General features: G+C 32.4%; 1 long non-coding RNA gene across 1 annotated transcript; it reads left to right on the plus strand.

Moving 5' to 3' along the window:
* The first annotated feature begins 2,514 nt into the window (after positions 1-2,514).
* Positions 2,515-25,022, plus strand: LOC101177611. Its single transcript, XR_178494.3, has 4 exons — positions 2,515-2,631; positions 4,773-4,867; positions 24,100-24,170; positions 24,833-25,022. It is a non-coding gene; the product is annotated as an uncharacterized LOC101177611 (long non-coding RNA).
* Positions 25,023-25,902: the final 880 nt, after the last annotated feature.

The raw sequence follows: 25,902 nt of genomic DNA on the forward strand, positions 1-25,902 counted from the left end.
TTTTAAAGGACCATAAAAATTAAAGTTCATTCTTGAATAATTGAAATACTTCTCTTTGATATTGAGCTATGTAATTGTTCTGTCAGATTTCTTTTTTTACTATAGATTTTTACTCTAGTCAAGTCAATCAAACTGAATATTTGTTGCAATAATTCAATTCACTTCATAGTGAATATGTTTCTTTATTTTATGTAGTTTTCTTTTTATATATGTTTAATATTAATATGTATATATCAGTGAATAGAACATATATACATACTTTCCATAATTCCTTCTAAAAATGTATCTTTTCAGTATATATCTCCCTCATTTCAACTATATCAAATTTTACAAGAGCTGAATAAAGTTATAATATTGAATGAGATTAAATGAAACATATCAAAGATTAAGAATAATGGCAATGTCTCTTACTGTTTTTCAAGAGACACTAATAAGATATTACTTTTGACTCTCCCAAAGATTAAGGGGACAAATCTATAATTTCTAAGAACCATAAAGCATACTAAATAATGGTATCATTAAAGACAATGTCTTTGTCTAATTTGATTGGAAATATATATTTATATATTTGATTATATATGCATACATATATGCTTCTATGATGAGTTCACTACACTTGAAAATTAGATTTCTTGGTAGACTGTGCAAAACAATTTTAGAGGAGGACAAGCTTGCTGCATCAAACCTCAACTTTCTGTCTAGAAACAATCATAACAACCAGAAAGTGACATTGAAGGACAAAATTCGCCGTTTGGGAATGTTAGTATATGAACAAATCCTGTAACAAATTTCCACTTTTGGCAAAGGTATCTCTCTAGATTTAGTATAATTTTACAATCCTTTTATTCTCTTTTAAAATATTTTATTAATTTTTGAAGATGCACAAATTATTTTTGTTAATTTTAAATACAAATAATAAAACATGTAACTGTATATCTTCTTTCAAATGTGGGTAATACAAATTCCTAATTTTCAATATTAGATCCCCTGTATGCCTCCTTTCCAATTCTTTTTCCCTTTCTCTGTTCAGGAGAGAAGTATTACCCCAATTCTATGTTAGCCACTCCCTTTTTTTTTTACGTGGTTATGGAATACATACATGCATTCTTTTTTATCTTACTTGGCTTTGTAGTTGGAATTGTATATAAATTAAATCACAACGTGTGTATTCTACAACTTTATTTCTTTGGCTCAAAATTTTATTTTGCTTTATGTTATTATTTTTCTTTCCATTGTAATAACTTTGGTTTGTTTGATATTATTTTGCTTTCTTTTTCTACTTTCTTCCTCTAATTTAGAAATTAAATACACTATTTTTGTTTTGTTTAAAGTGTTTACCATCAGTATTTCAACATGTATAATTTAAAATATTTAAATTTATTACATAGCCTTAATATTCTTTTTAGAAAAGAAGTAAAATCAATAATTTAAGTCACATTTGCACATCAAATTTTGCTATTATTATTTTGCGATTATTCTTTAGTTCAAAGTCATACTAAGAGGATAGTCTTTACAGGTGTCAGCTTTGTTTTTTGAGTCTTCTATCAGATTTCCCACAAAGTCAGTTTGTACACTTTGTCTTCTGCTACACAGTAGCAAAAATTGAAGGTTAAAATCAATAGAATTTGACAGATGACCGTTTTAGAATCTTTGCCTCTTTTTACTTTGGCCTCTGAGAATTTTTAAATTATTTTTCATATCATTGATAGATGCAAAGTTATGTTTTCATGTTATGCTTTTTTAAATAGTTTCTTGGTATTTTTATTTGTTTTGCAACAGTACCATTAGGGTAGATCATTCTTTTTTATTGGTTTTTTTTTTTTTGAGACAGAGGCACAAACTCACTGCAAGCTCCGCCTCCCAGGTTCACACCATTCTCCTGCCTCAGCCTCCCGAGTAGCTGGGACTACAGGCGCCTGCCACCGCGCCCAGCTAATTTTTTGTACTTTTAGTAGAGACGGGGTTTCACCGTGGTCTCGATCTCCTGCCCTCGTGATCCACCCGCCTCGGCCTCCCAAAGTGCTGGGATTACAGGCGAGAGCCACCGCGCCCGGCCCGGGTATATCATTCTTTAACAAGAGACTGGTTTAATATGTTCTTTCCATTTCTACTATATATATATATGTTTTAATTATCTCATATTTGTATTTTTGTAGAATTCTGCTAAGCAATTAAATAAATAATCCCAAAGTTCCACTTTCAAAATTGCTTTTCTCCTAATCTGTACATCTAATGAGTTCCTGTAAACTTCAAGCTAATATTGATATTATACAACCCTATTACATAAAATATTTACTTTCTGTTATAGGTAAAAATTTCCCTTCTCCACACTTATATTAAAGTCCTAACCACCAGAATCTCTGAATATGACCTTATTTGGGGACAGAGTCATTGTAAATATAATTAGTTAAGATGAAGCAATAATTGCATAGAGTAAGCACTTAATGACTGCTATTGTTATAAAAAGAGAAGAGACAGAGACTCAGAGCAAAGATTTCTGCATGTGGACAGGGGCAGAGCTTACACATTTATAATTCAAAGAAGACCAAGGGTAACTGGTAACTCTCAGAAGCAGAAAAAGAAGCTTGGGACAGACTCTCCTTCAGAGCTCTGTAGGGACCAATTTTGCTGGTATGTGATTTTGAAGTTCTAATCTCCAGAACTGTGAGAGAACATATTTCTGTTGTTTTAAACCATCCAAGTTGTGGTAAACTGTTACTGCAGCTATAGAAAATGAATACATTTGCCAAATCTAATGTATTTTCTTACAGACATTTTTATGAAAAGCTATCTAACCAATACTCTCATATGAAAAAAATCTACCGTAATTACACTATTTTCTACTTTTTAATATCATGTTTCAATTCTTACCAATTCTATTCTTTTCTCAACCAATCCATTATGCTATATTATCTTCTACTAAATTTAATGTCAACAGCTCTTTTTCCTACACTATGTTACATATGTTCACATATTATTATTTTCTCAGAATCTTTATGTTTATATGTCTAGTATAATATATTTTATATTTGTACCTCACAAAATGTAGTACTGTACTGTACTCATTCAATGTATTTCATTTAATTTCAGCACAATTCTGTACAATGACTCTATGACTTGTTGATAAATCAGGCCCCAAATAAAATACATTAAACCTTTTTCCAAATAAAGGGATGTTCCCCCATCACAAATGCAAACAAGAATATTCCAAATTTAATGTTGCAAACTGTTGACTCCATGTTTCACAAAGAAAAATTGACTTATGAACTTAAACACTTCTGGTTTTTAACAGGCAATTAGGAACAGCAGTTATCATTTTTCTTTTGTCAGCTGTTGTGTGTGCTTCTGGCAATATCATTAGTCTTAAACATTTTGTCTCTGATTTTGACCAAGTTGGGGTGTTAAGCATTAAAATATTTGTTGAATAATATGCAAACTCTGCAAAGAAAAGTTTAGTGCATTTGTGTAACTACAGCTGTGGATATTTAATTCTGAATGAAAAAAAGATAATTCTGTCATGAGCTGTCTTTTATTAGTATGAACCAATAACTAGCTGAATATTTTATATTTAACCAAACTCCACCTAATTTTTGACATTTGTAATTGTGTGTGGTAGTATTATATATTTTAAAAATGCTGTTTTGCAGTCTGTTCTTAGAAATTATTCACTTCAAGTATTACTATTTTTTCATTTTTGTAAGTTATAAAACACATGTAAAAATAAATGAGGTCCAAATAAGTTATTTGCCCATGATCACACAGACAGACCGTGAGAAAAGAAATGGTTAGTTCTTTATTACTAATAGTATTCCTACTCTTGGTTATTTCTTTTCTTGGGCACAAAGATATTTAGGGCATCTATACATGTATGTGCAAATCTGCAATATGTTTAACGCTGTTCTGCTAGCTAAATAGCTGTTTGATTATTTATTTTTCCCAAGTTTTGCTTTGTTGTACTTTGAGATTTTCTAAATTCATAATTTCGCTTTCTTTCTCAAGATCCTGTATCTAACTAACCTCTGAAAATCCCATGTCAAGAAAGTTTTGGTACAATATTTATGAGGTATGCAAGATCTTTTGTTTAGTTGTGATCTTAGGCTTAGAGCAAGAAGGGATGCAATCTCTTCACAGCCTCTGCTATTTCATTCTGTATTTACCAAGCTTAGTGATTATATACTGTGAATAGACACCTGGCCAAAATCCTAGGCAATTTAATGTTTTTATGCCTCTGACATTCCAATTCATCATCCAAGTCTCATTTGTTCATAAATAAAATAACCTATTTTCAGATCACGGGTCCTTAAATAACTGAAACAGTTAAAACAAAAAGAACAAAGAGGATAAAATCTAGTATTCTAAAAAGATCCTCCAAAGACTATTTAGGTAATTGAATAGTCAATGAATGTTAACAAACCAAGGTTTATTGAATTATATTTACATTGTGTTGTAACTTTTTAAAATTGATTGTCTTACAGGACTTAACAGGTATAAAGATATTATGTCAAACCAAGCCACTAAGGCACATACTGTGATATGAACTAAGCTGTTGGATTGATCATTTTGCCTTACCAAATGTTTCATATTATCCCTTTCCCCGTCCCAGTGGACACATGCATGCATGTGCGCGCGTGCGCACGCACGCACACACACACACACACACGATGTATTCCATAAATGCTTTGAGTGTCACAGCATGCAAAGCAAATGAAAAACTCTGTTTCTTGAATTCTGGGAACAATTTAAAATCTTTTAAACCCTGTTCATCCTTGAAGATGCTGTCTCTTCCAGATCCTTCAAGATTGGAAAAAGAAGGTGATGAGCATTTTAAACTCAGTTCACTGAGCAGTGAGCAATTGCTTAAGGGAAGGTGAGTTTGGCCTAAAAGACAATAACAAAACCATGACCAGTTTGTTTTCTGGTTCACTGTTCTTTGTGCTGTTACTATTGTGTGATATAAGTCATTTTACAATGCTAGGAGTTGTTAAAATTAGCATTAATATTAAGAAATTTTCTATCTCTACCCAAGATGCTAGGAAAAAAAATAGAGGGTTTAGCTTATGCCTATGTCCTTTGTATTAGAAAATTACAATTATTATCTATGTATATGTGATGCAAAATCACTCATGTGTATAGTGCAACTGAAAACATCTGATGTGTGAAATTCAGTCATTGCCTGCCATCCTGTATATATGCTTAATCTATCTAGTGGTTAGCCATTATTTTCAGACCCTGAAGCTCTACCTGAGACTCTATCTTCTGCCAAAAGTGTAATGTCACTTGAAAGTTAAATGAATAGGACATTTTTGATTATGACATGGATATTTTGTCTGTTGCTGCTACAAGATGGTCAACATCACTGTTTTGCTGATTTTTATGAGAAAAGCATCCTATAGATTTTGTTTCTCTTTATTTGTGTAATATATTTGAATGTATTATTTTAAGAAATTTCATATAAAATCAAATGAAATGTTATTATGTACCATTTAATATTAACAAAATGGTTTTATATATCTTCATAATAAACTCATGTTAGATAATTTTATATTAAACCTTAGATTATGGTGAAGCCTGGTGAGGCTTTAAGGACACAGGTCATAGTAGAAGGAGAAAACCTGGTATAAGAGAGGCAGAAATAGAGAAATCAATAGCAGTTACCCATTAGAAGTTCACATTATAATATTTAATGAGTGTGACAAACTTAGGTTTCAGCTATGCCCAAAGTCCCTAAAGCTAATAGAGACTTGTTCTAGTGAGGGAGGCATAGTCACAACATTTCCAAAGTGGACAGAATACATGATGGCACACTTGTATTTAATTAGATTGGGTTGTGATAAAAAAAACAGGAAATGAGGATTATAGAGTGTATCCCCTAAAAACAGAGGGCTTTAATGGTTTTGAGTGTTAGGTTGAAACTTAGGAGAGAGGACTAGAACAAAAGTCATAAATAGGTATATAAATTGGTAAGAAAAACTAGAGAGCAGGAGAAAGGTCATAGTTTGCTGACTTGGTAGATACTCAGGACTCTGAACAGAGATCCAGGTAAATACTAGATGCAGTACAGAAAAATAATACCAAACACAGCAATCTGTGAGTCTGAGCCTATCTGCAGTATTTTTCCTTTAAAAATATATTTTTAATAATTGTTTTGGGAATCCAATACACTACATTAAAAATAATTTTTGCTGAGATCTAAGAAGGAGCAGGAACTGTTTGTTATTTAAAACAAATGTCAGTGAATTGATGGAGTTTGCTTCATTTGTTTAACATAACAAAACAAATCCTGGTAAAATCCTAGCTTTAGAATTCTGATTTCTTAGTTTATGGTGCACTCCCTCTGCTTTCTGCATTCCAACAAAACATGGTGTCTCTGATTGCTTGACCTTATGAATGTTGTAATTCTAATTAATAAGATTATTTTATCTTACTGATAGTACTCTTAAAATAACTATAAAAGCAATGGCCATTTTTGGTAGCTGCAAGTACCAAAAAGAGATTACATTGATAAATAACAAGTAATTATTTCACTTTATACAAAGAACACTTTTTGTGTATTTTACTTTTATTGTTTTAATAATTAATAACTAATTTTAATTGACAATAATTGCATATATGAATGGGAAAATAAGGTATATTAATCAAAGTTATATTGTTTCATTTAGACTGGAGGAATATGCTTTTGTGATCTATTGCACTGGATGGTGGCCAAAACACAAGTTTATACTCTGTTAGACCAATGAGTTCTGTAGCACTTCATGAAAGGCAGTCTTGGTTGGTGTATAAGACAGACTGGAAGGGGTGAATGGGCTCTTCTATCTCCCCTAAATATTGGGAGCATGAATAAGAATTCATATAAATAAAGTTTTCTGTAATCAAATGTTTTAAAACTGTAATTTTAAGTCAAGAATACAAGAAATTATATTTTGGTATCAGTGCAATCTTGTTATTTTTTGTATGCAGTCAATATATCTGCAATTTATGAGATACTTTCAGCCATAATATGCAATAAAAATATTTGTTTTGTATTGTCTTTGAGATGAAGACACTAGAATTCTAATTCACAGCCAATTAGAATTAAAGAACATGTGATTACCAATTACCAAAGATTGGCCTTTTTTAATTTTTAATTTTTATTTTTTTAAAGGAGAGAAAATAACTTTAGACATAGAGGTTAGGATGATGCCCCACAATCCCTTTGGTAGTTACACTTTCCCGTCCTATGTGTATTAACTTACTGAGCTCTTGCAACTACCTATGAGGAAATTATGATTGTTATACTCATTTTAGAGATGAGGAAGCTGAGACATAGAGCTTAACTTGCTCAAGGTCATACCGCTAATAATTATTGGAACTAGGACTCTAGGCAATGGGGCTACAAATTATCTGATTTTTATCTCAACGCTATGTGTAATCTAAAATTAGAAATCAGGAAATTTAATCAACAGTAGTTACTGTTTCAAAGTTTGAAGGACATAGCAACAATCATAAAAAGTAATGTCTCAAATACATTGTCTCTTTTGTAAAGTAATAAACTTCTGTATTGAATAAACTGTGATTATTAAAGGGACATTGATAACCTATGGATAAGAGAATAGCCATATATATATATATATAATTTTTAACATATAGATAAGTAATTTTACCTATATATGTATATATACAGACATTAATTTCACGCATACACACAACACATATAGATGAAGATATCATTCAATCTTTAAACTGTAACTAATATATCTTTTAAAGCTGAAGTCCTGAATCATAACCTTTCCTGAAGATTTCATTAAAATCTAAAATTTTTAGCACATAGTCAATTCAATTTAATTATGATAGTAAACTTACATCACTGCAGGCTTAACTTTTGGAAAGTAACTGAATTATAAATTTAAAGCAAACAACTATTCTTTTCAAAAATAGTATGAATGTCTATCATGTTTGGGCTTGATAAGTCCAGCACAATGTTATCTCCCCTCCTCCTTTCTGGGAAATGAATGAAAAGATACTGAACTTTAGTAATTACTGAATGCTTATGCATATATACATATGTAAACAGACTGCAAGGTGTCCAAGAAGATGATGAGGAAATCAGATCATTTAAATAGCATACTAGCCTAAAGGGTCTCAGGAAAGCATGTTATTTAATAATAAAAGGGCAGATTCATTATGATGCTTCCATTTGCCTACTGAAAGCAATATCCACTGATATGCTGCATGACACCTCTTTTCCCCACCATCACTGAGTTTTGAATAGTTATTAAAGTTGCTAGTAGTTACTAATAACCAATAGTAGTTATTAGTAAAATTGGATAATGTAGTTCCAAAAAAATTTGCCTATGAGAAAAATGACCTAAAAATTAGCTTTTTATCATATGGCATTATTTAGTAGAATGTATTGAAAACTTAATCACTCTGTAGATACATAATCTATGTGGAATATAAAACCTAACAAATAAAAAATAAGAGGCTTAATTATTTATATTTAAAATAAGAGAAGAGACTTCCCCCTTTCTTATAGCATTTATTTTATAATACTTGTACTTTTAAGTAATTTTTCTGTCTTTTTGAAATGTATGGAAATCTTCTTAAAAGTTAAATAAGCTTCCTGTCAGGTTTAAAACCCAAGAATATCTTTCTCCAGGTCTTGGGAATCTTCTCTTTGAAATGTAATCATCAAGAAACATAGTGCCTCTATTTCCCAGCTTTTTGTGAAGGAAGGAGCCTAAGTCAGTGGGTGCTTCACTCCAAGGTGTGAAATTCTCTCATGAGAAGGATGTGAAAAGTTGATTTATTTATTAATTTTGGATTAGCCAATTAACAAACACAGATGGCCACTTCAATGACCAGTTGATTATAGAATGACCTTTGTGTGTTAAATGGTGCTGTCGGGGCCTCTTATTTGAGCACTAGTTATTGTTTATCTTGAGAACACATATGTAATGGATTAGATCTGCTTCACTGTACAAAATAATAATACTTATTCCTGTCTTTGCATTCCCTTAGCAGATTGTCTGTGATGAACATCACATTCTGTTTTGATACCTATTCAGTTATGAAAGTTGCTTTCTTTTACTTCTACATTTGCAGAGAGGTTTTCTAGGGTTGGAGTAAATTTTATTTTTAATTCTATTTACCCAACAGCATTTATGTCATAAAAGGGAAAATTCAAATGTATCTCACTTGTTGTAGACATCTTAAGTGTTATATAGTGAATGTAATTTGAAACTATATCTTCTTCATCTTTAATTCTTAGATCTTGCTCTTAGTGAAAGTGTTTCACTGAGAAATATAAACATTTTATATTACTTAAAATTGGGGCCTCCTACACTTCATAATAATTATTTTATGGAATTTAATGAATATTGTTAAAATGGTTCATAAATTTCCTAAAAAAATCAGTTTTGATTTATAAAGCAAAATATCAATAGTTTCTTTTTTCTCCCTCAACTTGATTAGTGATATAACTTGTACTGTTTGATAGTTTAATTGTGATATTAAAATGCTGATATTCTTTCCTGGGTCAAGACAGAAAGCAGTGAGGCATAGAAAGGGAGAGAAGTTTCCACAAGCCAGCTATGCTCTACTGCTCATTGCATTTGACATGCTTCATGATGAGTGAGGGATACACAGAGTACTATATGTAACTTTACAGCAGCCAGACACAATTATATCAGTGAATATTTGAAATTATAGCTGTTTACAAATAATTCACAAATTGACAATTATGTGTACACAAATCTTTATGAAAATTGGAAAATTAACATTTATTAATATTTTTCCTAGCAATGTTCCTCAAGATGAAATTATTCATTCTAATATTAGTAGTCCAATATCTTTTTTCCTTCTCAAGCACATAATCTACGTTTCCTATTTTACATAATGAAAAAAGAAAATAAAGCAATTTGCTACAGAGTACTATTTTTGCACATTAGAACAGAGTATTTTCTCTTTTGACATATTACTTAAAAGTTTGTCTTAATATTAAAATGAAAATTCTTGTTTTCTGGTCTAGAAAAGCAAACAGATAAAATCAAGCAAAGAGACCTGGAGCATAGATACTAGCAGTAGATACTAATAGTAGATAATACAACTTTGAAAACGAAGATGAAAGTTAACTTTGCACTATACTCTTCCAAACATTAATGTTTATAATCTTCCAGTAAAAATATAGGGACTTTTAAGAAAATGACTTCTTTAATGTAACCTAAAATGAAAACTGCAATGCAATTCTGACACTATTATTTACTAAAATTATCAGGGTAAATCTAGCTAGATTTAATCTTTCATGTGTGTTCAGACATGGGGAACTGGAAAAGTAATTAGCTTAATTACAAAACTGTACACAGGTCTTGAATGAGGAGATCTATCTACAGATTAATCTAGTACAGTGTTGTTCAACCATGGAATCTTGAGGAGTTATTTAACCTCTCTGACATTCAAATTCCACAACTATTAATATAAAATCTGAAGACGAATTCTGCTTTTCTTTCTTCATCTCACAATGTTTCTTTGTTCATTCATTCATTTTTATTGTTTTCTTTTTTCCCTGAATCAAATGAGATATTCTATGTAAAAACAACTTGTAAAATGTAAATCACTATATGGATATTGTTACATTTGCCCCCTTTTCAAGTTTCCTAGTGCATAAATACCCAGCCTGTGCTTTCTTAGCAGGTATTTGAGATTCAGTGCTCAGCAGTTCCAGAATTTTTTCAGGACTTCAGTGGCTCTAAGAGTTTGACAGGAGACATGACTTAAGAAAGAGAAATTCAGAAGAGTCTGCATTTCATTAATGCTGAAAGAAACCTACTTCAAAGCAATTTTGGTTCTCCTTTTTGGCTCTACACTTGAAACTTCTTTCTAGACTTTATTAATTTGTCTATTCTTTCTTTTGTTTGAAAAATCTTTAGATTTGCTTAAAACCAAGGACAACACTCATATACATGTATTTGCACATTAGTACAGGACATCACAGACATGAAACAGTAAAATTATTATTAGAGACAGCACTCTCATCCTCTCAAGGAAATGGTTTTGCGTTCTTTTAATACATACAGAGTAGAACAATGTGGGGATACAACTTGCCAAGTAAATCCTCAAATAAGTTTGAATAGAAACAATACTAAAGTATCCATCCAAATAAGTGCTGTTGTCCATTGTGTTAGTCAGTTCAGGTTGCTATAACAAAATTACATAAACTGGGTCATTTATAAACAACGTATATATATTTCTCACAGTTCTGGAGTCTGGAAAGTCCAAGATCAAGGCACTGGCAAATTCAGTATTGCCCTCTTTCTGGTTCATAGATGGTCATCTTTTGACTATGTCCTCACATGGCAGAAGGGCAGAACTCTGATCTCTCCATCCCTTTATATAGAGTTAATCCCATTCATGAAGGCTTCACTTTCTTGGCCTCTAGTCAACTCCCAAAGGCCTTATCTCCTAACATCATCACATTGGGGGTTGGAGTTTCAACATATAAATTTTGGAGGAACATAAATTCAGGCTATAGTACTGATAGACATATGGAGCGATGAGAGCCCTGAGCAATCCTGTTGAAACCCCCCTTTCAACAATTGCCTGAGTAAAACTTAGAGTTTGTAACACTTTGATTTGTGCAGTTCTTAATCTTTTTAAGAAAGCATTGAGACAAATAGTAGTAAGAATGCCAAAGGAAGTTATAATAGAAATAAAAAAAGCATTAGTCTCAAAAAAGTACGAGATGAATATAACAAAGAAAACAAAGACCACAAATTCATAGGCCATAAATTAGTTTCTAATTATTTGCTTATTTTTTTAAAAGCAGGCAAGAGGAAACAGTAACACGTGGTCAGTTATGGGATTATTATCATCAGAAAGAGAAAGAACACTGATTCCTTAGGGGATGTGAATTGTGCCTTGCATACCTCTTCTAAAAGCAATATGAACTTAAATCTTCACCTGAGGCTCTGTCTAAAGAGCACAGAGTGATACTTTTTTCTGCAGTCTTCATGAAGATAATGAAATCACAGATTTCAAATGGCTGGATAGTTTAACTTCTTTAGACAACAACCAAGTGTTGAATGCTAAAGTAAAGCTCAGTGAGCTTATGTCTGTGTGGTTTGGCTTTCAAGGATAGACAAAAAATCACCTGGAAGAGTGGCTATATTAAATATCATCTAAAGCATTTAACACAGATAATTTCTCCAATTCAATATATTTATGTGGACTGAAGAACAACATAGAAAAGTGTATTCTCAGATGACAGGCTAGAGCACTGACTCTGAAATGCTGATGGAAGTTGCATTCAGGTGCATTAAAATTTAGACAATGCACAAATATAATTAGAAATTTCTCTAGAGTTGATGGTCGCTTTAATTTAGACCATAGGTGGTTCAAAGTAGTTGCTGAAGATAATGAAGACGTCAAGCTTTAAGTACATATTTCTTTTGTACATGCACAGTTAGTCTGATTTTCATCAAAATTCCAGGGAAGTCATTTTAGTGTATGAATATTTCTTCTTGCTAACTCAAAACTCAAATTTCAAGATACACATTGTTTGTTATACTCTATGAACAAAATAATCGTTCTCTATACCAGGCTTGTAATTCTTTTTTTTGTCTTAAATCACTAAATGTATAGTATTCATGTAGCTGTCAGACAAAAAATACTTAAAATACTATTGTTTATTAGCTATCGTAAACTATAAGTATCAGCTAAAAACAACTTACATATAATTTACTGAAGTAGATTACAGGTCCTGCCTACTCCTCAAACAATAAGGAAACAAAGTCCCTTTAATAAATACAGGAATGACATGATCTCAAATTTAGAACTGCCGCACTGTGGCAGGGTCTATTAAAACATCATTTGTACTTCTCCCTCGATTGTATTTCCCAGCCTCCCTTCCAGTTGAGTGTGGCCATGCAGCTGAGTTATATTCAAGTAGAGGTGAATGAATGTAACCTGTGAGACTTTTAGACACACAAAGCAACTTTCCACCCATGGTCTTCTATGCTCTTGTCCTCTGCCACATGAACGTTCATGACTAGGAAATTCTTCCAGGAGACATGTTGAAGTTGTATTGTCACTGACATTGTGCTATTGAATTACTACATAGAACTGAGCACTTCCTCCAACCTATACGTTCCTTGATCTGGATACTTGATTGAGAATAAGTTTATAGTCTAGAAACATTACACATTGAGGGGTATATTTGTTAGTAATGTTAGCCTGTTCAAGTCATTTAACTTTATTCTACACAAGAGACTTTGCTTCTACTGAGAAACATACTTCTTTATATGTCTATATATTTGTGAAAGCTGGTCTCTAACATTGTATTTACACATGGATTAGTTTGATTGTAGCTTGTATTCTCCAAATTCTTTGAATTCATCTCTTATCCCTCATCATGATCCAGCCACTCTGGTCTTCTTCCAGTTTCTCAAATACATCATACTTATTTCTGCTTTAGAACTCGTGCACTTAATTTTTCTTTCTGCCATATTCCTCTTTCTTTCCTTCCTTCTATGCCTGACTCCTTCTCATCTTTTAGGTGTTAGTTCAAATGCCATCATATCTGAGATCTTCCTTTGCTCCCATGAATATAGAACACCTATTGTTTGACTCCCTCTATCGCATTATTGTGATTATCATTATTAGAATGAATGCTGGTGTATTTTTGAGCCATATTTGTATGAGTGTGTATGTGTATTTGTTTCTCTCCCTGCTCCAAATCTAGTCTCTAATATGACAAGAACTTTGTCTTTTTTATTCAGCAACTTTTCTTCAGTGTCAAGGATAGATAATTCCAGGTACATATCAGGAGTCTGATAAATATGTTTTCAACTCAATATGAACATTGCTTTTTCAGATAGACCAATAGGTAAAGAATTAGATACTTAAAACCAGTAGGTTCTCAGCAGATTTTAGTAATGGCAGTTTATTTTCAAGTATTATTGAGCAAAATAATTTATCTACTATAGAGCTGAATTACAAGGTTAGGTGAAGGAAATATTGACTGTGGCTAAAATTCTATAAAAGTTTTATGTGTACCTATTTAACATTTTATAAAAATTGAAATGAATCTATAGTGTTTTACGTAAACCATAACCCTTTAGTTAATGAAGAGTTTACTGCTTCTGAAGAAAGTAATTAAGGAAATGTGAATTATTCATTGATTTTATCACAAAATTCAATAAACTTTTAAATATAGTGTCATTGTATGTTGAAGTTAATAGAAATACAAAGACCATGTTTAACTTATTTAAAAATTAAAGTCATGAGGCTTTGTATTCAAACCTGATAAATTAAACATGCACTAATTAGGAAAATGTATAGAGCTGCATTCAATATATATTATATATTTTTGCATAAATGGTTTATAGGATGAATGAATGTGGAGTTGTTGAGCATGAAAAAAATAAATCTGGTTAATTTATAATTGATGTCTGCATTCATTATATAGTATACTTTATGTTATATTATTTACAGGACAAATGCATTTTAAATTATAAGCATATATTTAGAAAACCCATTTTTAAGAAGACTGTAAGAATACAATATACATATATATATTTGTATGTATATATAGTTTTGTTTTTTTTTTTTGGAGACAGGGTCTCACTCCATTGCCCAAGCTGAAGTGTAGTGGCCCGATCACAGCTCACTGCAGCCTCGACCTCTTGTGCTCAGGCGATCCTCCTACCTAAGCCTCCAAAGTAGCTAGAACCACAGAAGTGCACATGTTTCTGTATATTTGTATATTTTCTTGAGACGAAGCTTTGCCATGTTGCCCAGGTTGGTCTTGAATTCCTGTGGCTCAAGGGATCCACCTGCCTTAGCCAGCCAAAGTGTTAGGATTACAGATGTGAGCCACTATGTCCAGCCAAAATATTTTTAAAAGATCAAAAAAATGACAAAATAATGTGTTTAAAAAAGTGTAGAAAGTAATAATTAAATGTTGGCATTTGAGACAGTTTTGTTTTCAACAATGCAGGAAATCAAGACACAGTACAATAGCATGGTTTATATGGGAGGATGATTTGCCATCTCCCATCTTTACATCTACCTATGTTGTATATATTTCCTATTTATATATTTAAAACAATCAACTTCATATTTCTATCTTCTCGAATTGAAATCAGTACAAGAAAAACGTAAGTAAAAAAGTAGGTCTCTAACAACAAGGAAATTATAGGTAATTTAATGAAACGAATGAATAAACAGATGAATCACAGATAAGCATATACGATTAATAAAATAACATGGTATTTACATGTTATGGATAATATGAATAATGTAGAACAATAGATTCATTCCCTTTGGGTAAATGAAAAAATATACATAGAAAAATCAGTATGATCTTGTCAATAAAAATGTAGTATGTCTCTGAGAAAGAAAAATGCATCACAGATATTTCTCCTTTTTAGAAGGAACAACACTTTAATTAAGGAAAGCTATTATGAGGCACACTTTTTGAACTTAGAAGTACTTTCTTTATTCAGGTAAATTATTTAACTTTCTTCTACGAGTTGAAAGGAGAATTTATTACTGAATAGAAAACCTTATTTCACTAATCAGTTTAAGAAATTTTCTTTATGAGATTGAAGTTTTAAGCTCTTTATCAAAAAGGATATATTTTTCTATTTCTATTGCTGTTTTTAGTTTCCATTCAATAGAAATAAATTTGAACTCTGGTTAACTAGTTTTATTACAGAGATTGACTTGTCTAAATGGTAAATATTTATATTTTTATGAATGTCAAGCTCTTGAAATGAATTTTAATAATTTGTGAACACAAAAAACCATAAAATTATAGTAAATAGACCGTTTATAAATATAAACAGTTACTCATTTCAAATATAAGAGGACTTGAAATAATTTTTTTCTACATGTTAATACTTTATTTTTTTATTTTTTTGTCATTGCAAACAAAGCTGCATTTATTAATTTATTTTTATTGTATATATATTTTTATTATACTATAAGTTCTAGGGTACATGTACACAATGTGCAGATATGTTACACAGGTATACATGTGCCATGTTGGTGTGCTGCACCCATTAACTCGTCATTTACATTAGGTATATCTCCTAATGCTATCCCTCCACCCTCCTTTTACCCCACAACAGTCCCTGGTGTGTGATGTTACCCTTCCTGTGTCCAAGTGTTCTCATTGCTCAGTTCCCACCTATGAGTGAAAACATGCGGTGTTTGGTTTTGTGTCCTTGTGATAGTTTGCTGAGAATGATGGTTTCCAGCTTCATCCATGTCCCTACAAAGCACAAGAACTCATCATTTTTATGGCTGCATAGTATTCCATGGTGTATATGTGCCACATTTCCTTAATCCAGTCTGTCATTGTTGGATATTTGGGTTGGTTCCAAGTCTTTGCTATTGTGAGTAGTGCTGTAATAAACATACGTGTGCATGTGTCTTTATAGCAGCATGATTTATAGTCCTTTGGGTATATATCCAGCAATAAGATGGCTGGGTCAAATGGTATTTCTAGTTCTAGATCCCTGAGGATCTAGTCGCCACACTGACTTCCACAATGGTTGAACTAGTTTACAGTCCCACCAACAGTGTCAAAGTGTTCTTATTTCTCCACATCCTCTCCAGCACCTGTTGTTTCCTGACTTTTTAATGATGGCCATTCTAACTGATGTGAGATGGTATCTCATTGTGGTTTTGATTTGCATTTCTCTGATGGCCAGTAATGATGAGCATTTTTTCATGTGTCTGTTGGCTGCATAAATGTCTTCTTTTGAGATGTGTCTGTTTATATCCTTTGCCCACTTTTTGATGGGGTTGTTTTTTTTCTTGTAAATTTGTTTGAGTTCTTTGCAGATTCTGGATATTAGCCCTTTGTCAGATGAGTAGATTGCAAAAATTTTCTCCCATTCTGTAGGTTGCCTGTTCACTCTGATGGTAGTTTCTTTTGCTGTGCAGAAGCTCTTTAGTTTAACTAGATCCCATTTGTCAATTTTGGCTTTTGTTGACGTTGCTTTTGGTGTTTTAGACATGAAGTCCTTGCCCACGCCTATGTCCTGAATGGTATTGCCTAGGTTTTCTTCTAGGGTTTTTATGGTTTTAGGTCTAACATTTAAGTCTTTAATCCATCTTGAACTAATTTTTGTATAAGGTGTAAGGAAGGTATCCAGTTTCAGCTTTCTACATATGGCAAGCCAGTTTTCCCAGCACCATTTATTAAATAGGGAATCATTTCCCCATTTCTTGTTTTTGTCAGGTTTGTCAAAAGTCAGATAGTTGTAGATGTGTGGTATTATTTCTGAGGGCTCTGTTCTCTTCCATTGGTCTATATCTCTGTTTTGGTGCCAGTACCATGCTGTTTTGGTTACTGTAGCCTTGTAGTATAGTTTGAAGTCAGGTAGCGTGATGCCTCCAGCTTTGTTCTTTTAGCTTAGGATTGACGTGGCAATGTTGGCCCCTTTTTGGTTCCATATGAACTTTAAAGTAGTTTTTTTCTAATTCTGTGAAGAAAGTCATTGGTAGCTTGATGGGGATGGCATTGAATCTATAAATTACCTTGGGCAGTATAGCCATTTTCTTGATATTGATTCTTCCTATCCATGAGCATGGAATGTTCTTGAATTTGTTTGTGTCCTCTTTTATTTCATTGAGCAGTGGTTTGTAGTTCTCCTTGAAGAGGCCCTTCACATTCCTTGTAAGTTGGATTCCTAGGTATTTTATTCTCTTTGAAGCAATTGTGAATGAGAGTTCACTCATGATTTGGCTCCCTGTTTGTCTGTTATTGGTGTATAAGAATGCTTGTGATTTTTGCACATTGATTTTGTATCCTGAGACTTTGCTGAAGTTGCTTATCAGCTTTAGGAGATTTTGGGCTGAGATGATGGGGTTTTCTAGATATACACTCATGTCATCTGCAAACAGGGACAATTTGACCTTCTCTTTTCCTAATTGAATATCCTTTATTTCTTTCTCCTACCTGATTGCCCTGGCCAGAACTTCCAACACTATGTTGAATAGGAGTGGTGAGAGAGGGCATCCCTGTCTTGTGCCAGTTTTCAGAGGGAATGCTTCCAGTTTTTGCCCATTCAGTATGATATTGGCTGTGGGTTTGTCATAAATAGCTCTTATTATTTTGAGATGCGTCCCATCAATACCTAATTTATTGAGAGTTTTTAGCATGAAGGGCTGTTGAATTTTGTTGAAGGTCTTTTCTGCATCTATTGAGATAATCGTGTGGTTTTTGTCTTTGGTTCTATTTATATGTTTGATTATGTTCATTGATTTACGTATGTTGAACCAGCCTTGCAAACCAGCTCAGCTACATGGAAACTGAGCAACCTGCTCCTGAATGACTACTGGGTACATAATGAAATGAAGGCAGAAATAAAGTTGTTCTTTGAAACCAACGAGAACAAAGACACAACATACCAGAATCTCTGGGACACATTCAAAGCAGTGTGTAGAGGGAAATTTATAGCACTAAATGCCCACAAGAGAAAGCAGGAAAGATCTAAAACTGACAACCTAACATCACAATTAAAAGAACTAGAGAAGCAAGAGCAAACACATTCAAAAGCTAGCAGAAGGCAAGAAATAACTAAGATCAGAGCAGAACTGAAGGAGATAGAGATATAAAAAACCCTTCAAAAAATCAATGAATCCATGAGCTGTTTTTTTGAAAAGGTCAACAAAATTGATAGACTGCTAGCAAGACTAATAAAGAAGAAAAGAGAGAAGAATCAAATAGATGCAATAAAAAATGATAAAGGGGATATCACCACCGATCCCACAGAAATACAAACTGCCATCAGAGAATACTATAAACATCCCTATGCAAATAAACTAGAAAATCTAGAAGAAATGGATAAATTCCTCAACACATACACCCTCCCAAGACTAAACCAGGAAGAAGTTGAATCTGTTAATAGACCAATAACAGGCTCCGAAATTGAGACAATAATTAATTACTTACCAACCAAAAGAAGTCCAGGACCAGACGATTCACAGCCGAATTCTACCAGAGGTACAAGGAGGAGCTGGTATCATTCCTTCTGAAACTATTCCAATCAATAGAAAAAGAGGGAATCCTCCTTAACTCATTTTATGAGGCCAGCATCATCCTGATACCAAAGCCTGGCAGAGAAACAACAAAAAAAGAGAATTTTAGACCAATATCCCTGATGAACATTGATGCAAAAATCCTCAATAAAATACTGGCAAACCGAATCCAGCAGCACATAAAAAGCTTATCCACCATGATCATGTTATTACTTTAAATTGAATTCATTTCCCACAGACATTATAAAAACCCCAAAGTGATTTACGGTATTTAAAACAGCAGCCCCTCTCTTCTATTCATTCTACATTGTTAAAAATAAAAGGTCTTAGGAGGCTGAGGCAGGAGAATCGCTTGAACCCAGGAGGTGGAGGTTGCAGTGAGCCGAGATCATGCCACTGCACTCCAGCCTGGGTGACAGGGCAAGACTCCGTCTCAAAAAATAAATAAAATAAAATAAAATAATAAAAGGTCTTTGGGTAGTTTCAAAATCTCATTATAAATTGATTTTTGTTTCTGCGCTTAATTGTTTTCTAACAGCCCCTTTATGTAAAAAGCAAATAGTGTAGACTAATGGGAAAATAGGTACAATATCAAAAATCATTCCACACAGGAAGTTTTAAAAGGAGTATATTTAACATTCAATGGTTGTATGATAAGGATGTGTCTACTTCTGCTCTACTTTTTCTGAGTTCATGATATTATTATTTTACTTTTACTTCTTACAAACATCCTTAGTGAATGGAGCTGACAGCTATCTATAAACCAATAACAAATGGGATTGTTAATTAAAGAATACGAAAAGAACTTACGTCATTAGTCTGGCCTCTCTATTTCCTTTCTTTCCATAGCCTGAGTAACACAAACCTCACCAGTAGGTATTATAAAATATGTATTTTCCCTAGTTTAGATAATGACTGAAGGAATTTATTTTCAGTCTCAAATTTTTACATCTGATATTAATTCATTTCTGATTATCTAATTCCAACTGGGTAAAAAATCTTAATAACTCTCCTACTTTTTTTTCTAGGTTCAGTTGAACCTAGAAAATGATGTGGCTCAAGTGATGAATCTATTCTTTTAAATGAATTTGACTTGCATTCATTCCTTCTTGTGAATAAAATGCACAATACCAGTATGTCTCAGAACTGTGCCTCATATCTTGTTTTATTTATTTATTTATTTATTTATTTATTGAGATGGAGTCTTTCTCTGTTGCCCTAGCTAGAGTGCAGTGGTGCCATCTCGGCTCACTGCATCTTCTGCCTCCTGGGTTCAAGTGATTCCCTGCTTCAGCCTCCTAAGTACCAGGGATTACAGGTGCATGCCACCACACCCGGATAATTTTTATATTTTTAGTAGAGACGGGGTTTCACCATGTTGGCCAGGCTGGTCTGGAACTCCTGACCTCAGGTGATCCACCTGCCTTGGCCTCCCAAAGTGCTGGGATTACAGGCGTGAGCCACCGCACACATCCTCATATCTTATTGTTGACTCCGTATTTGGCAGCCTTCCTATAGGTGCTCTGTTGGCTTGCTACATGGCTTTAATATCATCTTACTTTATACTAAGTACCATCATCCTATAGCCAAAGATAGCATGCCTATCTATATGTTCCCAAAGTCCTGCAGGTAAGAAGTGTACACCTTACTCAGCAAAGGCTGCAGTATGTCCCAGAAACTACTGAGCCATGGACACTTTATATTTTCTGCTCATCTCAGGGTTAGGTTCATATATTGTGTGTTGCAGAATGCCCATCCTAATGTGGTGTTAACCCTTTGAGATAGCTTGTTGCTTTATGTGTAACTTCCTATCACACGTATGTATCTGAAAACTGACTAGAGAGTATGAACACCATTGGACAATGCATTTATCTACCATGCTAAATATTTATTCTCAGAAGTGCTTGAGGATATTTTCCTTCAGCTCAGACTTTTGTGAAATTTGTGTATCCTCAAAACTAACTTGTCCCAACTGTAAATGACAAGGCTAAATCTTTGTCAAGCCAAAAGAAGGATGATAGGATTTGGGATAAAATCAAAATAAACACATTAATAATAAATAGGTTATTTCTAAAGCATGATTCATAAGATGTTTTATGTTTCTAGACATAACAAAAATTTACTTCTGTTCTTCAGTTATTCTTTTACAATACACATGAAATTTTAAACTGGAATCATTAAAAATAAGTAAACAAAATACCCTTTGTGAGATGCAATTAGTAAAATCTAAAAAAATGTAGTTCATTAGGCCAATGATATAACAGCAAGACTTATAAAGATGGCAAAAGTTATCTTTGATAGACAAGGTAATTTTTATATGCTACACACATCATTGGCTGTTGAGAAACAGATGGAAAGTACATGCGTAGAAACACAATTTATTTTCTTTTTATGAATTTTATAGCTATATACCCTGTCAATTTTTCCTCTTAATGCACCAACAAATTTGGGGGAGGGGGGCTTCTCTATGACAGCCCATCATGATATCTTGGGAAATAATGTGTTTTTATTACTTTTTTCAATCTTTATAGAATTAATTTATTTTGTATGTTTTAGTGTGCTTATTAGAATTATCAGGACAATGTGAAAGATAAGCTTTGATTGTGGAGATCCTTGTGTTATTCCTTATTTTAAAAGAATTTTATTTAAAAGAATTTTCCCATTTCCTCACTGATTGACATTATGCAATAAAATATTTGCAGGTAATCCTTAGGATGACAAAGAAATTCTCTTTGTTTTCTAGTTTTTTTAGATGGTTTTTATATTATGAAGACATGCCAGACTTGAAGAATACTTATTCTGAATCCATCTATCTTGTATTCTCTTTATTGTCTTCACTCCGTTAATGTACTGAATAGTTTTTTTATAGATTTTGCTTGTTCACCTCCCATTGCCCAGGATAAATCAACTTTTCAAGTTGAATTACCATTTAATATACTGCTGGAGTTGGACATTAATAGTTCATGAAAAATATTGGGAGGTTTGTTGATGAAGAAATTCACTATATCTATCTGATAATATTTCCATCATCTTTTGGTATGTAGGTGATATGGCTTCACTGAATGAGATAGAAGATATTCCTTTATATATGACTTTAAAATATTTGGATACCATTAGAATGATATACTCTAGGAATGCCTTATAGACCTTTATGTTGGCAATCACTGGGCCTGGTGTTTTTCTTGTAGTTTCATAAGAAATATTTTAATAATTTCAATTTTATAGGGGTATTCAGATATTTGTGATTCAGATGCAAGTTCTTTTTTTTCTAAGAATTCTGGTATTTCATCAAAATCTTCAAGTTATTACTATAATACAGTACTCTCATTTTTAAATGCAGTTATCTTTGCTTTATCATTACTAATATTATTTTTATGTGTGTCTGTTTTTTTCTTGATCAATCTGTCCAGAGATTTTTCTCTCTTATTTTATTTTTCTCAAAGAACAAACTGCATTTATTGTTTTCCCTATGTTATGCTATTTTTCCAATTTCATTGTTGCCTAATATTATCTGTACTACCTCCTTTATACATTTTCTTTCTGGGCTGAATATTTCCAGTGTCTTTAGGTTTATCATTCAGTATAATAATTCTTCCTTTGAAAATAAAATATTAAACTATAATAAATGTATTTTTCTAGAAATTTAGTTCTTAATTAATATTTGTCTTTTTATACTTAATAGTCCTCGTCAATTGGTGAATTTTGTGATCGTATTCTTATTTTGTTTAAATTACATACAGAGTTGTATGTGCTGTATCTGTAGCTAGAGCTCCTGGGGAGTCTCAATATTATTTTCATTTTTTTTTTCTATTTTATTCTTATTTATTTATTTATTTAAAATTTTACTTTACGTTGAGGGTACAAGTGCAGGTTTGTTACACAGGAAAATTTGTCTCATATGATTTTGTTGTACAGATTATTTAATCACCCAGTTGTCAAGCCTAGTACCCATTAGTTATTTTTCCTGATCCTCTCCATCCTCCCACCTCCACCTTCTGAAACGCCCCAGTACATGCTGTTTCCCTCTGTGTATCCATGTGTTCTCATCATTTAGCTCTCACAATAGAGTGTGGCAGTTCCTCAAATGCCTAAATACAGAAATAGCATTCAACCCAGCAATCCCGTTACTGGGTATATACCCAGTAGAATATAAATTATTCTATTTTAAAACACCTGCCCCTGTATGTTCATCGCAGTGCTATTTATAATACCAAAGACGGGGAATCAACCTCACTATCCATCAATAGTATTTTCATTAATTCTAAATCACAGGGACTTTGCTTTCTCATGTGTTTTGTCATATCAATTAGCATTTATTAGTAAGTCTATATATTTATTCTTTTAAACCATAAACAAGTCATATTACACACATGTTACTCTCTGTCAAGATCATCTTCAACTACGAGTTTCTCTTGCAGAGTACTAAAGTTTTTGACATCTGGATTTTGATAAAAATGAACAGCAAGGGTAAAGGCTAAGGCATCTGAAGAATAACATCAATTCCTTCATCTTATTTTGTTGTTTATGGTAACTCATGAAATTTGCTCTTCATAAGTTACCTCAAACTTTTCAGAGTTGATAGCAAAGCACTATTGCTCTATATGTGAGTGTGTGGGGTCTTAAAGATAAGAGTGTTAAATGTCCAGAGTTATTTGAAAACAATAGGAATTATTAAATATCTATGTGATTTTCTACAATCACATATTAGAAAGAAGGCCAATAATTCACCACTTTTTATTTCACCTATTAATTTTATAACTTTTGTCAGTTTTATTTTTGGAAGAAAATCAATAACATATTTATTTATATGCATCACATTTATTCTGCTATTTCATCTCTACTTGATAATTTACATATCTCAATTCACAATTCTTAGCAATATCTGGTATTTATTTATTTATTACTTATGAGGGTGACAGTCATGTCCCAGTGGAGAGAGACACAGTGAAAGAAAACACTGTCCTCTGAGGCTTTCCTGGTGTGAAGTTCTGACCTCAAACTCTCTATTCAAATAGGCAACTGCTACAACTGGAATGACTAGATAAATTCACAAGAGAATAAATCTTATTTCAGGTCAAAGAACAGAAAAAAATATTTGAAGAAAAGAAGAAAAGATCTAACCTTCATTATACAGGTCCAAACAGGTGATATTTGTTGAGTGTGTGTGTGTGTGTGTGTGTAACTTCAGGATGAATAAGGCAGATGAAATATTTAAATGTAGACATGTTGAAAGCCAATATAATTTATTACAGTGAAATAACAGATTGTTAATATAATGCAATTATTTCTTTTAGTAAAATATTTCTTAAAATATATCATCTTCTAATATTATTAGTATATTTCCCCAAGGTTAACTCTGTATTGGAACATTTCAAAATATAACTTTAACTAATTTAATTGGAACAGAAGAACAGCACGTGCACCTACATTAAACTGACATTAAATGGAAATAGCAAGAGCAATGCCTAATAGTATGTGCCTCTAATCCACTGAAGGCCTGACCCTAATGGCCAAAAGCACTTCAATTAAGTTTCATTGCTCTTCATTACATTTTCTCAATATATGTGTCTGATGTGATTGTCTCTGCTCTCACAAGACACAGGAACTTTTGATAAGGGCTAGGGGTAACTTTGTTTTTTATGTAATTTAATTCTAATGGGAAATGTCTTTACGGTTTTTAGAATTCCACTATTCAGTGGTATTTTATCTTTCTCTTTGGGTTATTACTGCTTTCTAATCTTGCTTAGAATATGTAATTAATTTGTTTTTTTTTTCTCTCTATGCTCTATGTCCTTCTACAATACAGGATTACACAGATTGCCTTTTGTGACAAAAACAGAGGAAGAAAAATTACAGCAACCCAGATTATTATTATACTTACATGGTCTCTCACACTTTATGAAGAAGTATTAAGCAGTCCATTTAAGAGAGAAGTATGTTTGTTTCACATGTATCAGAAAATGTGAGTCTTAATTAAAATAGATCCTGACGTCAAATGCTATTGATGAGCAGTTATTACTTTATATGTTACATTTTGTATCAGTGTAATGTGATAGGAAGTTTTAAAAGACCTTATATGTTTCTGCCAAATAGTGATACAGTGATAAAATATCAGCAGTTTACAAAAAAAGAATGAAAGATTTATATGAATGATGACACTAAAAAAAAAAATCAGACCCTCAGAACTAAGGTATATCTTGATAAACAAAGCTGTTAGATGTTATGTGGTAATATCAGATGACAGAAAGAAAATATTAGTTGCTTCCAAGGGATCTAATATAATGAATATAGCAATTAGGTAGATTGATCATGGTCCCTTGGTTATAGAATTGAGTTGATAAGACTCTACTCTTGAGTGGAAGTTGGGGGGGTCAAGATTTGTTAAGAAAATCTTATGTATTGTTTAGCAAACTAGATGTAGAAGAAACTATTAGAGATATAGAGAATTACACAATGTTTATAGGTAGACATAAAACTGAATAAAACTTCATGTAATTGTTGTTATATATACTACTTAGTTTTTCACCAACTTCTTTTAATATTTTATAAAAATTACATTAAAATTCATTTATATTGATATACATAGTTCTAGTTTAGTCACAATGTTTCAGAGTGCATACATATGACATAAAATATAAAGAATGTAAAGGGGTAATAAATATAAATTCGGAATTGTAAATATCTCTGTGTGGAAGAAGAATACAATCACTAAAAGTTTGTAGGAATGATTCAACTCTGTTTTAAGTTTTATTTGTTAATAGTAGAGACAGAATTTTTTATATTCTTTATTCATTTTATATTCCTGAAATAGTTCAAAATAAATTTAAGCTTTCTCCAAAGTGTCTGGCGATATAATTTATAAATTAATGGCAACAC

Source organism: Nomascus leucogenys, chromosome 7b (genome assembly GCF_006542625.1).
Source record: "Nomascus leucogenys isolate Asia chromosome 7b, Asia_NLE_v1, whole genome shotgun sequence".
Lineage (NCBI taxonomy): Eukaryota > Metazoa > Chordata > Mammalia > Primates > Hylobatidae > Nomascus > Nomascus leucogenys.